Below are 15,219 nucleotides of genomic sequence, written 5' to 3'. Positions count from 1 at the left end.
CATAGAAACGTGCGATGACGAGCATGAGAGGGTGAGATTGATGACAAAATGGAAATATATACAACCAGATTCTTGAATGCGTAATGAAATATGGCTTCACCCTCCTCCATCCACCTTTGACGGGCTGTGAAGGAACGAGTTCGTGGCGGTTGCGCATGTTTCCTATTCAAATTCAGGTCACGTTTGCCCATTGGTTGGCATCTAAGATCATCTAGTAGACCCGACACAGACAGAGGATATGACTGACAACATCGCCTCCATGTTCAAACCCTCTAACGTGTGTCCTGTCGTTGGTCTTCTGCATGTTCTGGGTCTGCAGATCCAGTTTCTCGAGGGGCTCTTTGCTCCTCGGATGGAGAGGGTGATGGGATGTAATAATCTCTCTCGGGCTCTTTTTTGATTCGGCTGATCGCTAACCCGCAGTATTTTCACATTCCCAGGACTTTTAGTGTGGAATAGTGCCGTTACGGAGCTGCAGTATAATGCCGCTGTGAGATATCCAAGGTGGTGTTATAGTTGATCATAAACACCTAAGAGAGAAAGCGGTTGGAATAGAGTAACCACCTTTCAGCCTTCGGACAGGCGAACTTATCAAATACGGAGAGCCATATGTATATGTATCCACCGTAAAATGAATGATAGCAGTTCCAATTAAAATCCTTTTGCAATACAAGTGCCTACGACGTGTTTAATTAATCCGGTTGCTTTATAATATACAAATGTTGGGGAACGCGTTGATTTGGAGTGAAATGATGTCGAAATACCGTTTCCATTAGATTGCCCCAATGATCGCATCTTGGCTCCAATATTTATGGAACATGGAGCGCATGTGGTTCCAAGAGACATTAAATTGATGGGCAAGATAATAGGCCAAAAAAGCCCAAGCCAAATAAGAGGCTTCTGCCCATTTACTCTTCTCCTTCCAACTTTTCTTGTGTCGAGCTGAAATTTGGAGAAAATTGCGATTTCCTATTATGTAACGAAAAGGTCTTTTTACGGATGTTCCAAGTTCTTTCAGTTATTAATGCATTGGTGCTTTAAAGTATAAAACGCTGAGAAAGGGGCTTCAGATTTGTGTCCCAACTGTACAGAGACATTTGCGAAAAAACACTTGATTTTCATCTCGCTGAGTTTAATTATTCGGAGAACGAAATAGATCAATATGGTGGCTTTCATCCCATTCAAATGATTGAAATTGGTTCATTGCGATCCAAAACTTCTGCCAAAATGTTTTGGTACTTTGCTAGACCGTTGCTTGAGGATCTAAATAGACATGAAACCATTATTCTTGGATCATTTTGGCAAAAATATAAGAATGCTTTAAAAATGTTGTTTTGTTGTACAATCTTGTTGTGTAGGTCTGTTTTTCCATGTGACAGAGGGGCTCAAACCCCTTTGACAATAGAAATGTTTAAAGGCCATACTTTGAGATTGGAGACTTTCCCTGTTAATAGCGATCAAGTTTCACATAAGTGAAAGGGAGTCAACAGGGATCTACGACTGCTCTATCCTTTCACAACTACTGACCGAAATGGAATCTAAATATGTCATGGTAAACCGAGAATATAAAAGAAGCGTCCATCAAATGCAAAAGTAGATCATTTTCAAGTCCCGGAAAGTCGTTTTGACCCATTGGGATGGAGGGATGGAAAATCATTAATATTTCCTAAGCTAGTCCAGACTTGCTTCCCAGACCCTTGCTAAGACAGATCAGCCAACCAGAAACATGGCCTTAACTAATCCATCGGAGGTCTCTCTGGGCTCATTAGTCTCCGGTGACAAAGTTCTCGAAAGTACAAATGCGATCGGAATAGGGTCAGACAGAGACGTATAGAGATGAACTTCAGCCCTGACTTCAATAATCATATTTGTTATCTAATACAAGAAAAAAAATCCTGACTCTCCCTTTTCATAGATCTGAACGGTACTACGTATGGCCCAATAACAGATCAAGGCAATCCAGCTTTGACTTTTCAGCTGGCAGCCTCTCTGGCATCACACGATGACAATAATGGCTGGGTTCAAGGCCAGGGCTAGCATAATGTTCCTAGGCCATCAAATGACCTTGATTGGCCAACCAGGATGCCTTTCCAGAACGTTGGGCCCATGCTTCTTGCTGACTCTTTGTTGTCCTACAGACTTGCCTTACAGAATGTGAGAGTATGTGGATGGCTCCACAGATTAGAGTTGATCAAGGGAATGGTTGGACAATCACATTTTGTTTGTTGCACGAGATAAACTGATCGAGTTTAACTGACTTTATTTTTGAAATATTTGTTATAGAAAAATGAAAATACATTCCATACTCTCATTTGATTATTTATTTATTCTAACACTTCCATGGTTGAAGAGCAGTTAAGGGTGTAGCACTTGGGGAAAGGGAAAAAAGGTTTTTTCGAGGGTAAACTAGAAAGACAGTATTTCGTCCCTATTATTCATAACTTTGAAATAGGATTATTTGCTCCTTAGACCCTCGTTAAGGTAAAATAAATGCATATTAACCTAAAACATGCGAATTACTTTTTTGCGGGAAGGTGTGTGAAAGCTGTGCAAAATAGAAAGAAGAACTTCCTTACTTTCCGAACAAGTGTCCATTCGAATGTTTTATTCTTATTCCATGACAAAAATAGCAATGCACCAATGTTTGCCAGAGGTTTTCCGTTTAATTGACTCCGAAAGTGATTAGTGTATAGTTAAGAAAAATATTCTCGCTTTCATTCTGGGAATGAGCTTTTGCTTAAAGATTTATGACGAGAAGGTACGTAGAATGACAACGTATGTTAACTCCTTTTCTGAAATCTAAATTCACCGTCATAAACTTTCAGTCAACCTTTCCAATTTGTGGAAACCTTTCTTGATTTTTCAATTATATACCAATCCAATTTCCTTGATAGTAATGAATTTTCTCTCTAACCGCAAAGGTCATTCTCTTACATTTTCTTTTGAAGGCGTCTAAAAAAGCCGTTTTACAAAATGATTCTGATGTTTCCTTATTCTATTCAAATCCTTAAAATTTGAAAACTGATCAGTTCATTGAATTTCCTATAACGAACAAAACTCGAAGAGACGTACTCAACGCATTTTAAATTTACTTGTTCGCTGTTCCTCCCTTTGTACACAAAATTAAAAGTGTGATACTTTCAACTATCACATGCCCTTAGGGTGTTTTGAAACATCTTATATATTCCTGATATTGATTTCAAAAGTATTGTGAGTAAAGATTCGAAAATTGTTCGAGGCATCGTACAATATTGTTTCGTGCATGGATTTTAGGATATGAGTGCGGTCGTAAACCATACAAAAGTGATCAGAACACCGTATCACACTTGAAACCTCAGGGTTCCAACGTCATCATTCCAAGGTCACGGGCAAGCATAAAAAGGTAGAAGCGCGCAAAAAATACGTATGCCAGCTTTGCTATTGGGAGTTGAAGGCCAACATAAAACAAAGGCTTTTAAGCGAAAGTGAATCATCTTCGTTACTCTTCATGATGGCCGTGCACTTAGAGATTATCCAACAAGCATGCAAGTGCAATTGCAATTGCACTCAAGGTAAACGACGTGCGGTTTAATGCCTGTGGTGCTTTGGCACATTGGAACATTGGCCTTTGTTCCACATGAAGGCCGCTTGTCTGGCTGGTAGTGAAGGAAGAAAGAATCGTGAAACTGATCCAATTGTGGATGATCGATAGGACCGTGCGAGAAAATGTTCTCTAATGTTCCTTCTTCGAAGATCGAATGCCAGTGGAGCGTATGAAAAGTTGGCACTCGAGGGATTTGAACTTAGGGGCTTTGAGCGTGCTCATCCATCGACAGCCCATTAATGAGTTCAATTGGGAGAAAGCCGACACTGTCACGTTGGGTAATCTTTATTGGAGTTTTGTAGCCTCGTCTAATTCTAGGGGAGGGCAAAATTCGGTCCCAGAATTGGTCCCAAGCCATCCCCGTCTCGCTCTGTTTTGTGGGTGCAATTTCGCAAGAATTTGACTGGGAAGCATTCCTGGAATTGAGATAAAACCCCGTGAAAGATTGGATCTTGGATCGACTCAACTGTAAAACGATACACTAATAGAGCTTTAGAATTGGCCAAGCTCCTGATTGCAATTCTTACGAACTGCCATTTACCATTAGCGATTTGCATCCTCCAATATTCCTGAGGTAGCTCATGGTTACTTCATGGACTTCCTAAAAAAACTTGAAGATATCTCGAACACTACTTTCATTTTCAAACTTTCTCATCCTTTCAGCTTTCAGGCACTATCCATCAATGTAATTAAAAGGGACAGTCAAACCGTCTCTTCTACGCACTACATTAAACTTTGACTCATTACTTTTCGAAGGCCACATTTTGGCCTTGTTTTTACATTTACTTTCAATTACTTTTGTCTTTCCGTCCATGTTGAGGCATTGGACTTGATTGCCTAATAATCTATGTGCTTGAAAGGGACAAAGATAATCGCTGTAGACTTGGTTCAATTGAAAAAGTGAATGCATACAAGTCTGATCGCATTTGGTTTTGATCTCAATCGATTGTTTGCTTAGTTTAGATAAATCATTTGAACGGCATTTTAAGTGGCTCTCAAACAAAAGCACAAAAAGGGCCAATTGGCAAAATATTATAATGCATGCAACATCAAAGTTTATGCAGTCAGTGCTAGATTCACCAAGAGATATTTTTGTACGGCACTATCCTGCCTTACTACGCTTTTCCGATCGATACAAAGAATTCCCTGGTTTAGGAATGAATCTCATCCGCTTGGAACCTCATTAATAGTTTTACTTACATTGTTTGACAAACGACCTTTAAATGGACGTTATAACAATTAGTAATGAGTTTTGTTATTCAAGTTATTCGAATCAAGACCAATTGTTCGTGGGCGAAGAAAGTCAACATAATTGTTCAATGCAAATATAGTATATTCATTTTTGTGCTCAGGGACTAATTGCAAAGCTCGCCATATGAACTACAAAGTCTGCACCCAAAATTGAACCGGCACTCTTGAATACAATGCCAATATTCTATTCAAAAGTTTTCTTGCCATGAGATGAACGGATAAGGTACTCGTCTTCTTCATAAGACCACTTTCATAGTTTAGTTAGCATGTGATCCCATTTCGCTCTAGCGCTTGTCCAGAATATTGGAGGATCCCCAAGTTCCAAGAAATGCATTTCCACTTCGAAAGTCATATTGGCATTGCTCGCCGCATGCTTTTGAGATTAAATGTCTCGCTTGATTAGACCTGGCTGCATTCCCCGTGGTGACGATTGCGTCTCGTGTTTTCAAAGATCCATGATTAATGTGAAAAGGGGGCGAATCTAACGAGGTCGTTGATGTAATCGCATTTTTTCGATCCACAACTGTGCTTTTTATGATTTGAAATCTTGAAGCAAATCCACGGTAGGCAAGATAAATTTGCAAATGGTCTAACATCCTTCATAATTCTATGTACATCTAAAGCCGGATGATCCCATCAATTTTGGACGAGCTCCCAGATTCTATCAAAGAATCAACTTTGAGGCTCTTTTTGTGGTTGGTAAGAAAACTTTTGTATTCAATTGCCAAAAGTGTCGCGGAATAAGTGAAGTGCCGCAACTTACGCCTTTTTGTGGTCATGATTTCAATACACGGCGTGTCAAAACTTTTCCTGGTCTATCAGAAGTGTCATCTGATCCAAAAAAAGAGTCCTTTGCCCTTTCCAACTCACTTCCCGCCAATCACAAAACACCCAGACCCACTGGTTTCGCCTAATATTGTACAAGTAACCGAGTAAAAAAGCCTCAATGGGAAGTGGCACAAAAATAACATGAGCTCCCGAAAAGACGACCACTTGACATGACCTCAATTAAATTCAATACTCGATCAGAGATGGAGATTGCGGGCACTAGATAAATAGAGCTGGAGTTTAGCCGGATCGAAGAGCTGCTCTTCCCATGTACAGGAAATGAGGAAAACGATTGAACAAAAACTCATCGCTAGAGTCTGAATCGCTCTTTCACCCGGCTCTCAATAGTAGACGAGAAATCTTCCCAAGATATGTCTGAGTCAATGCATAGGAAAATGCCGGGTGCCATAACTTGAACACCATCATTTTACCGAGTAATGAGATAAGTTCTCTTTTTCTCTCTTACCTCGTCCTGGAACCTCAATCCGGATTCCTAGGCGAGCACTTCCTAATACCGATATGTAAGTGAGTACAGTGAAGGTCCTGTATCCTCCATGCTATGGACTAATACTCTCTCTCTCTCTCTCTTTCTCTCTTTTCCCTCTGTGGCTGTTATCCTCTATCCTTGAAGAGAAATGAGAGCAAGGCCCGCAAAAAGTTCGTTCTCGTCTTGCCTCATCGTCTTATCGATCCCACCCCGGAAACGGAAGGAATAGCCATTTTTTGTCCTTTTACAGCATTGCTGTTCTCCTCGCGCCTCTTGTCTGCGCCTTTGTGGATCTGCCTTGCTCTAATGTGTAGACTCTTGGTGGGCACACAGACACCAGATTGTGAGAGTATTATTCTTACACCATGAAAAATTTCTTAATGTCGCACTACCTCAGGGCACCATGGATTGCAAATGTTTCTCCAACCATTTCAGAAGCTGATACGTTTGGAATGTTGATGATGGATGAGTTCAATTTAGAGCGACAACTGACAAATCGGATAGATTGCATCAAATTGATCCAATTATTGTTCGTATGTAATTGCGAACAATCACAAGTGTCAACATCACACGTTCCTGAAACACTTGCAGTAGAGGGACGAGTAACAATTGCCAGCAAAAGGCTGATATCTAACTCTGCAGTCAATTTCCTTCATTCCCGAGTTTCACGTCATTTTTTATGACTCTACCCTTGAAGAGTAGGCCAAGGCAGCCGGTGTTTTTTTTTTTTGGGGGGGGGGGAGGGGGTCGAGGCTGATTACGTTCCTTAATTTGGGGACTTGGATCATCATGACCATGTCTGCCATCCATAAATCTTGTTTTTTAGACAGGGCTACATGGCTGTTTTCAACGAATGTTCTGGCGGCCCAAAAATGGACAGAAAACTTTTCCCTCGTGTTCCAAGGCGTGAGGGCCGGTTTTTGGCGACTAGAAGGCTGGAGAGCTGCCTGCACAGGATTGGAGAGGGAAGTCATATCTTTTTTTGTTCTCAGCTTCGGTTGAGGCAATGATGTTCTTTCTGTTCCAAAGACTTTCCCGTCGTTCAATTTTTTGCTCACCTCCTCATTTCTTATGGACTATTCCCTCACTACGGCCTCAATAGTTTTTGTGCCTCACGAAAGCATTTTCACTCCGAGGGAAAAGCGACTACATACAGATAGAGGCCTTTCTGGCCGAGTTTTGGCCGCTCTGGCCATGGAGTGGTGATTGCCTAACCAGTTTTTGTTAGGCCTTTTCATCCTGACCTAATTCCCGTATCATATTCTCCAAACCGGGGGCGGGTAGCAATGAGCCGGCCGACCCTGAAGACTTAACAAGAGAGAACAACATACTAAACAGGCAGAGAGAAAAAAAAGAACTGGGGGAAAGAGAGAGCGCGCGTCAATCTTACTTCCTTGCCTTGTTTCAAATCCCGAACGTAATTCCCGGCCTTTTCTGCTCTTCAAGAGGGCTTTCTCGGGATGTGCGTTGTTCGTTAGTGCAATAACGTAGATGGATGGATCTGTCTCGGAAAGTTTGACGTTGTAGACATGACTGGAACGGTCTTGGGATCAATATTAATATTGAATGAAGTATCGTTCTGAGAAACGCACACGCTAGGTTACGGCTGTTATTCACAGCGAAAGGTAAGTTCTGGACAACCCTTCTATCACGGTCCAAGGATCACTTTCCTTTATCTTCCTGGACTGGATTGGCTTCATCTGGACACCCTTCGATGGAACATCAAGGAGGAAAAAGATTGGTTTTTCCAACTTCATACAGACGCTTGGTCCCTACTCAAGGTTCGAGGACGTGAGTGGGGTCCATCTCTTGGTACTACTGTACCTAGGTATATCTACCATAGCTTTGACCTCTTGTCGGTCGTCACGGTCACCCTGGGATTTTGAAGCCGAAACCAGAGAGGACTGAAAGGCAGGTGAAGGAGCAAAAAGTGTCCTTAAAATGAGGCCAATGCTTCGTCCTCTTTTTTTCATTCACCTTCAGTGCGACGGTGCCTTGGGTGGGCAAAGAGGTATTTGTCTCCTTCAAACAAACAGTCGTGTACGTGAAGCCTAAGCACGACTGATTATTTGCTCGCCTTGTTGCTTGGTCTTCTCAGAGGTGGTTTTCTCGGAGTTGGTCGGGTCACCCCAGCCGTTGGTTTGACTTTCTTGTTGATATTGGTCTTTCTTTAGACAGAGAGAAAGAGAGAGAGAGCGGCAAAAAACTCGGGTCCTTGAATAGATTTTCCGAGAATCCATCCTCTCTCATTGAGTCGGATATAAATTTACAACCTTTGCACTAAACTATTCCAACCGAGTAAGCGAGTCAAATTAATTCTAGCCCTAAAAAGTTGGTATTGGCCAAAGTTGGCCATGAAAAAGTTGGCATTGTTCAAACTCAGCTATAAAACTGGTCTGGTCCCTGCATAAAGAATGTGTCAAAGTGATAGGGCTTCAGTGCGAGTAGTTGCCATAACTGGGGGTACTACCAAATGGCTTGCTTACTAGGCTTCTAATACAATCTGTTTGGTTCTTTTAGGTATGAAGTTATTTTAAATCAAAACCTTTTGCAATTGTCAAATTACTAAAGTGCCAAGTAAACGTGGTTGTATCGAATGAGATGTACGACTCACCATTTCCAACTTGAATTTTCAGGTGCCCTTCAAAGTGTAATATCTGTTTGTGGAAAGGCTATCGATTATTTACAGCTTTTACAATATTTATATACGGTATAAGTTTCTTACCAATAGATCATTTCACTTAGTTGCAAAACACAAGGTTTTAATCACATTTTATGAACACATACATAGTTTGTTCCCGTTGAGTAATCTAATGTGGCTTACTATATGAATTAAGGTAATTACTCCTCCGTTACATTTGGTGTTTCAAAGAAGAAAGCTATGAACACCCTGTACAACATGAAAACGGTTCACGTGGTAAATTCTTACAAATGATCTCAATTGCTTGAATATGTATCAATAACCATGTTCAATTTTCTAAAACTTTACTTAGTTTTACTAAAACAATTTAGATGTATTTCTTTTCAAATTGGACAACAAGATATAGGTACGCCACTGGGAGCACTTGGTCGCAAAGATTGATTCACTTTGTTGGTAGGTGAAACGGTATTTTTCTTGGGCGCAGAAAATATGACGAAAATATGGAACTTTCCCGTCCTCTAAAGAGTCCTGTCTTACCCTGGGATTTGCGAGAGGTGGGCGGGCTATCTTCCCGACTTTTTTTCCTTCCCACTTCAGTTCCCAAATTTTATACCCACCTTCCATCTCCGTAAGGCGAGTTCACAACGATAAAGGCGGAGAAAGCAGGATCGAGGAAAAACTTTATCAATTAACTAACTTTTACTTCCACTCCTGATTTAGAGGACCGTGGAACAAAAAAGGATTCCTGATATTTACTGACTGAGCAATGTATTTATACAACACATTTGTCCGTTAAAAGGGCAGTCTTTATTGACTCGACCACCTACCATTCATTTTCTTGGACCTCGAATTGAGCAAACTTTCTTTTCCTTTGTTCCTCGAATTGTACACTAGTTTGGTTGCTCCTGGGCCGTGGGTGTTTGAGTTTATGGCATTATTTGTCTGCATGAACTGAACTGAGCCGTAAAGCTAATCAAGGCCACATTGTCCGGGTAATTTCAAGGCCCAAGATTGTTTTATAAAGCCACTTTTTGTCCACCCCTTAATTATGCGTTGTCGAACTGGTCAACATGTCCCCTTCCCCCCCTCCCAACTTTGGGCCCACGCTTTTTTGGACGCATGTAATCATGTTAGCAGAGCACCTCCACGCCTAAAAAAAACATATCTCGCGTTGTTCTGATTCAACCCTTCTGCTTAAAGACCACGGTCCCCGCCCCTTTTGTCTATTTTCTGGGTCATGAGAATGAAGGGCACTCAACTGCCAATTTGATTACTATACTGTGTTCTGGACCTGACTTGTTTTTGAATTCCACGCTCTGATTGAAAGATTGGGAGCTAATTTGTCTCCTTTCACGACATAAGGCCTAGTCATGATATTGATTCGATTGAATAATGTAACTAGGTCATCCCAATACTGGCCTTTTTTCAGCCCAACCTTTTTTAGGATATACTGTCATGAAAAAGTGAGAGTCGTCAACAATCCCAACATGAACCGAAGTGCACTCTAGGGACGAGACACATCGCTTTTTCTGATGAAAATTAAGTGAAATCAAACATTCCTACAGGGTTCAAGACTAAACAACGCCTCTAAGCACGTCATTAATATGTCTGAGTTTGCTCACTTTAACGTAACAACATCTTGGATGACATGTGCAGTGCATTTTCCAATGCACTTCCGTTCAAGAGCTGAGCATTCTAAATGACTGTTCAAAGTTAGACGTTATTGCTTATTATTACTTAGAGACGAGAGACGCACTGTGTAGTATCATCTCTCACTCTTCTTCTCTTTCTCTTCCTATGTAAGTTAGGGAATGAAAGCCAACCTTGACTTTTGAGGGCATCTGGCTCTAGAAGGGGGACACAAAAAAATGCACTCTCGAGTGAGTTTGCTCGAGCTCAAAGCCTTGAAGCTTATCTCTGAGAGTGACTTCCCGTGATGCATTTGTTAAGGGACAGGAGGAACGGAGATCGAAAAAAGAGAGATCTTCCATACTTGTCAACAAGTCCTTACATGCATCTACAACTTCTAACTCGGCTTTGGAGAACTCAACAACACCAAAGAGAGGAAATATTCAAACTGTTGTTCCCATGCTCAATTGAAACCGGAGAGCTTTTGGTTATTTCCATGTACGTAAGTACATTCATGACCCAGAAAAGATTGCCGTTCTTGCCCGTGTGGGGATGATGATTCATATTCTAAAATTTTATCGTATTCATCTAGATGTGGTTAATTTTGATTATGCATTATTTGCCATGATTAGCTCGCTTGTTGGCTACATGGGGAGAAGATCTCTCTTGAGTTTATTAGATCGTTGCGTTATACTACTTTTTGAGGCTAAAAGGACATTCTAGAATAACATTACTCTTTTACGTTATCTGAGACGCATTTTGGGCCTTATTTGCTTGTCCGGGTGAGAATTAATGCTAAACAAACATACCTAGGTGCCGCGCAAAAATATACTCTAATGGACTCAAAGTGACCCCGTTAATGTAATAGTCAGTGTCCCAAACAATTTCTGTTGGGCTCTTATAGGAATATTTGCTTACATCATCTCGACCTTCTCACTTTGTAATAAGTAGTTGGATTGTGGCCCTTAGGCTATAAATCATTTACTCATTTTTGCACTTTTTTTCGAGGTCGAAAGATGCAAAACAAAATCAAGGAACAGGGCAAGAATCACCCGGTTAGAGACATCGAGCAGATTGGGAATAAGTTGATTCAATTTAAGCTGGATGCGTCCCTGATTCTAGGACAAAGTCGTTGAGCATGTTGTTTGATATTCGAAGAGGTTTCAACGAATGGCCTAAGATATGCAAATGTTGACTCATGGAAATTGTGCTTATAACCTTGTCTTGCTTTGACTGCTATTTGACAAACCGTTTCAGATCACTTATTATTTAAATGGTGTGTCTTATTTCTAAATAATCGAATACGGTTACTTAATTTTGCAATAGAATATGACTTATAAGCACTTTATTTACTGCGTAACAATTGGCACTTGAACAAGGGAAAAGTGCAAAAGTTCTATAGGCCCCTAGTGCTTTAACCTTGAAGGCCAAAACATAATTGTCAAAATGTAAATGTCAATTGCATCTATATGATTCGAATAACTTTCAAAATGCAATTCCTAGCCTTGATGTACAGTAGGTCGAGGCGAGAGTCGAAAGGCTCATAAATAACCTCATTCAGCTTTGGCAAAACTTGTTGTACTACACATGCGCCCTATCAAAGAAGAGCCATGAATGCCATTCTTCACTGTGAGTTCTCTTCGTTCTCTCGCCAAACAGGCCTATAACCTGTCAGGAAAATAAGTCCGTAACTTTTCTTTATAACTTTATTACCTGGTAAAATGTTTGGAGAGCATGAAATGGACTTCAATTTATCTGACACGTGGGAATTGGGAGCGAAGGTCGAGCCAAATGGCAGCAAGTAGTGTACGTACGTACAACAGGCAGGTAGGTCCCTCGCTCAATTTCCTGCTCGCTCACTCGCTCCCTGGATCCACGAACGGCCTTGGATGATGCATTTTCATCCCAATAATGTTCAAGAGCAATTCCAAGTTCCAAGTGCACCAGAAAACTGCATGAGAAGGCACTTTTTCTCCTCAAATGAATCTCTATGGGATTTTCTTCCCACCCATGAGATGCAAAAGTCTGAGGAGAACTTGTCTGAAAACACGTGCTTTTGCAAATGACTGGTGAATTTCTCTTTTTTACGTGCTTCCACGGAAAGCAAAACAAGTCCTTTCTTTTCTTTCATCTTCATCATCATCTAATCAAGGTCTTCATTCACCAGCATGGTTGGCGACCCGCCATGCCCAATCAATTAAAGAACCTAATTGCCTAAATCAACATGCTAAGCTAAGCCACCAGGGTCACGATAATATCAAAAACTCGATCCCTTTCTTAAGCCCTTGGAGCACACATTTATGTCTGATTTCGAATTCATCCTTAATGGCCAGGAACAGTCCATAGGGGGCCTTAATTAGCACTCCTTGGCAATCAAACTTTCTACTCTGTCACGTCATGAAGTGATAACCTCATGTCGGACAACATGCGTTTTTCCAGGTGTAGGTAAAATTGATTTCTTACTCGCATGAAGTAACCTGTAAAAAAAACCTAAATGTTCATGATTAAGCACCTGATGCGCCACGAACAGGTCTCTTATCCAAGGTTAGGAAAAGCATTGCAACCAGACTGGATGATAATAACTGTTCCCTTTAACGGCTTAATCTAAGCAATGTGTTGAGGTTGGTACTCCACGATCATTCTCTTTTTCTTTCTTTCTTTCTTTCTTTCTTTCTTTCTTTCGTTCATGCTGTTGTCTCCTCTTCTATTTCCTGTGTTTAAAGTGTCAGGAAATGCATGTCAGAGCAAGGCTGATGCACAAAATTTTGATGACAGTTCCAAGTTTTGAAGAGAGTTGCACAGAAGCCTGTGTTTAAAAAATTGTCAGCACCCATTAAATTTCAACTTTTCCATAGGGAAGACTGGACCAATGGAACTGTTTTTTTTTACTTCGGTATAGCTTGGACAAGCTCACTAGATTTGGTTAATTGAGTTAATCATTGGAGAAAAAAGTCTGGAATCAATGATACAAAGTCATCTTCTCGGTGAATGATATCTGTAAGCAATCTTGAAAATGCTTTCCAAATACTGTTCATAGTTCTAAACCTGGAAAAGTCATTGAAGATCAAGTCTAGTTAATCGGTTTTATAAAATAGAGTGCCTTGGTTCAAGTGTCATTATGGCCAATTATTAGAAGCAAATTTACAACAGTTGCATCTTTAAATGAATTATCACCTTCAGATTCCACTTTTGACACTTCACCAAATGTACGACGAGCTATCTAAAATTGGAGCACATCCATTTTGCTGTATGCATTCGCAGTAAACAGCCAACATTGATTGAACTTGTTAAATATGGCCTTTGCATCCTTAAGTTAAATCAGAATCGCTAACGCTTGATTGGCATTCAAACGGAGAGCATGTGTAAAAATATCTGACTTGGTCTTGACAGAAATGGAACGATTTGCAACTTAATGAAAAATTTTAATAGTTGATGTATTTTTTACGACAAATATCGGGATAGTTATAGCTCATAGCTAATCTCCAGTTGTGCAAATGCTACTCAAGCCATTTCACAAATCACTTTCAAGTCTGCAGATGTTGGAAATGCGGCCAAAATAAACTACTTAAGTCAAATATGGATCCAAAACCAACATGAGACCATAAGTTCAGTGTTAACGACAAAAATGAAGGAGGGCGTCATTTCACTTTAACCAATGATAGACGTCATAAAATTGCCATTTTCAATCCAGCTTAGTTCAAATGTCATAATGTAGAAGATACATGAATGTGCGTTGTGTGTTTATCATTGGTGATATGTTCAATCACATTCACATGGCTTCGCAATTGCTGTAAAGCTTTCCTTTACTAATCGACAATTTTGGACCACAAGCTAGAGAGAAGATCTAACAACATACGGTATACGAGTATATTCGCTCAAACATTCCTATTGGCAGCCCATGTCTTTGCCAACTGGAAATGTTTAATGAGTTAATAGTAACCGTGGACGTGGATGTACTTACTCGCTCTCCGCCCTTCCAGAGTTCCCCATTAGCCTGGCCTGGCAACAACAAGCTCTTGGGAACACGATTGTTCCCGACTAGGAACAGTCGAGAAGCGAGGTGCATACACTCACCAAGCACAGAGAACTACGAGGTAGGCCTTGTTGCGAAAGTTTCCTGGGAATTTTCGGTTCCACCGAGTCTGGCTAGCAAAATTCGTATGAGAACAGCTCGCTCGTGAAGGCTGCTACGGAGATGGCCCAACAGACGCCTAAGGTCCTACGGAGTGGCTGCCTAGTGACAAGGCCTCCCATCCTGACTTGCTTCCTTCATTGCTTGCTTGCTTGCTTGCTTGCTTACAAGTCCTTTCAAGTGTGAGTGTTATTCTTGGGTCTTTTCATCACTCAGGCTTCCTGTCCTATGACAGGGCTAGGTTTCCATGAATCATACTCCACCGCATATACTGCACTACGTACACATGCTTGGCCAGGGCCCTAGACAGTACTTCGGACTTGTGTGTATTGTTCGGCGTGTATCTTGAACAGGAATCTCATGCACGTGGTGGGTGCACTTTGAACACAATCCCAGAAACGAGACAACTCGTTAGTTTCCCCTTCTCAGTCTTGGTTCAAAGAGGAATGCTCGCCATTTCTTGAGAGTTAAGCATGCCAGAAAAAGAGAGAATGGAAAAGCCTTGAACGGTAAAAGCTTGTTGGGACTGAAGGACTGAGACTGGAGACTTGGAAAAGTTTGCCCATCCCGGGCGATGTGACGACAAATGTGCGAACCCTGGGGACTTTGATGCCAGGATCACTTTCTGGGCTTGCANGACGACAAATGTGCGAACCCTTTGTTGGCTT

At 41.1% G+C, this 15,219-nt stretch overlaps 1 long non-coding RNA gene across 1 annotated transcript; it reads right to left on the bottom strand.

Moving 5' to 3' along the window:
• Positions 1–2,306: 2,306 nt before the first annotated feature.
• Positions 2,307–15,023, bottom strand: LOC131885158 (uncharacterized). The gene is made up of 2 exons (XR_009373802.1): positions 14,381–15,023; positions 2,307–3,999 (listed from the first exon to the last, which is right to left on the bottom strand). It is a non-coding gene; the product is annotated as an uncharacterized LOC131885158 (long non-coding RNA).
• Between the last annotated feature and the right edge of the window lie 196 nt (positions 15,024–15,219).

Source organism: Tigriopus californicus, chromosome 8, assembly GCF_007210705.1.
Source record: "Tigriopus californicus strain San Diego chromosome 8, Tcal_SD_v2.1, whole genome shotgun sequence".
Classification (NCBI taxonomy): Eukaryota; Metazoa; Arthropoda; class Copepoda; order Harpacticoida; family Harpacticidae; genus Tigriopus; species Tigriopus californicus.
This window is presented reverse-complemented; position numbering and strand designations above follow the sequence as displayed.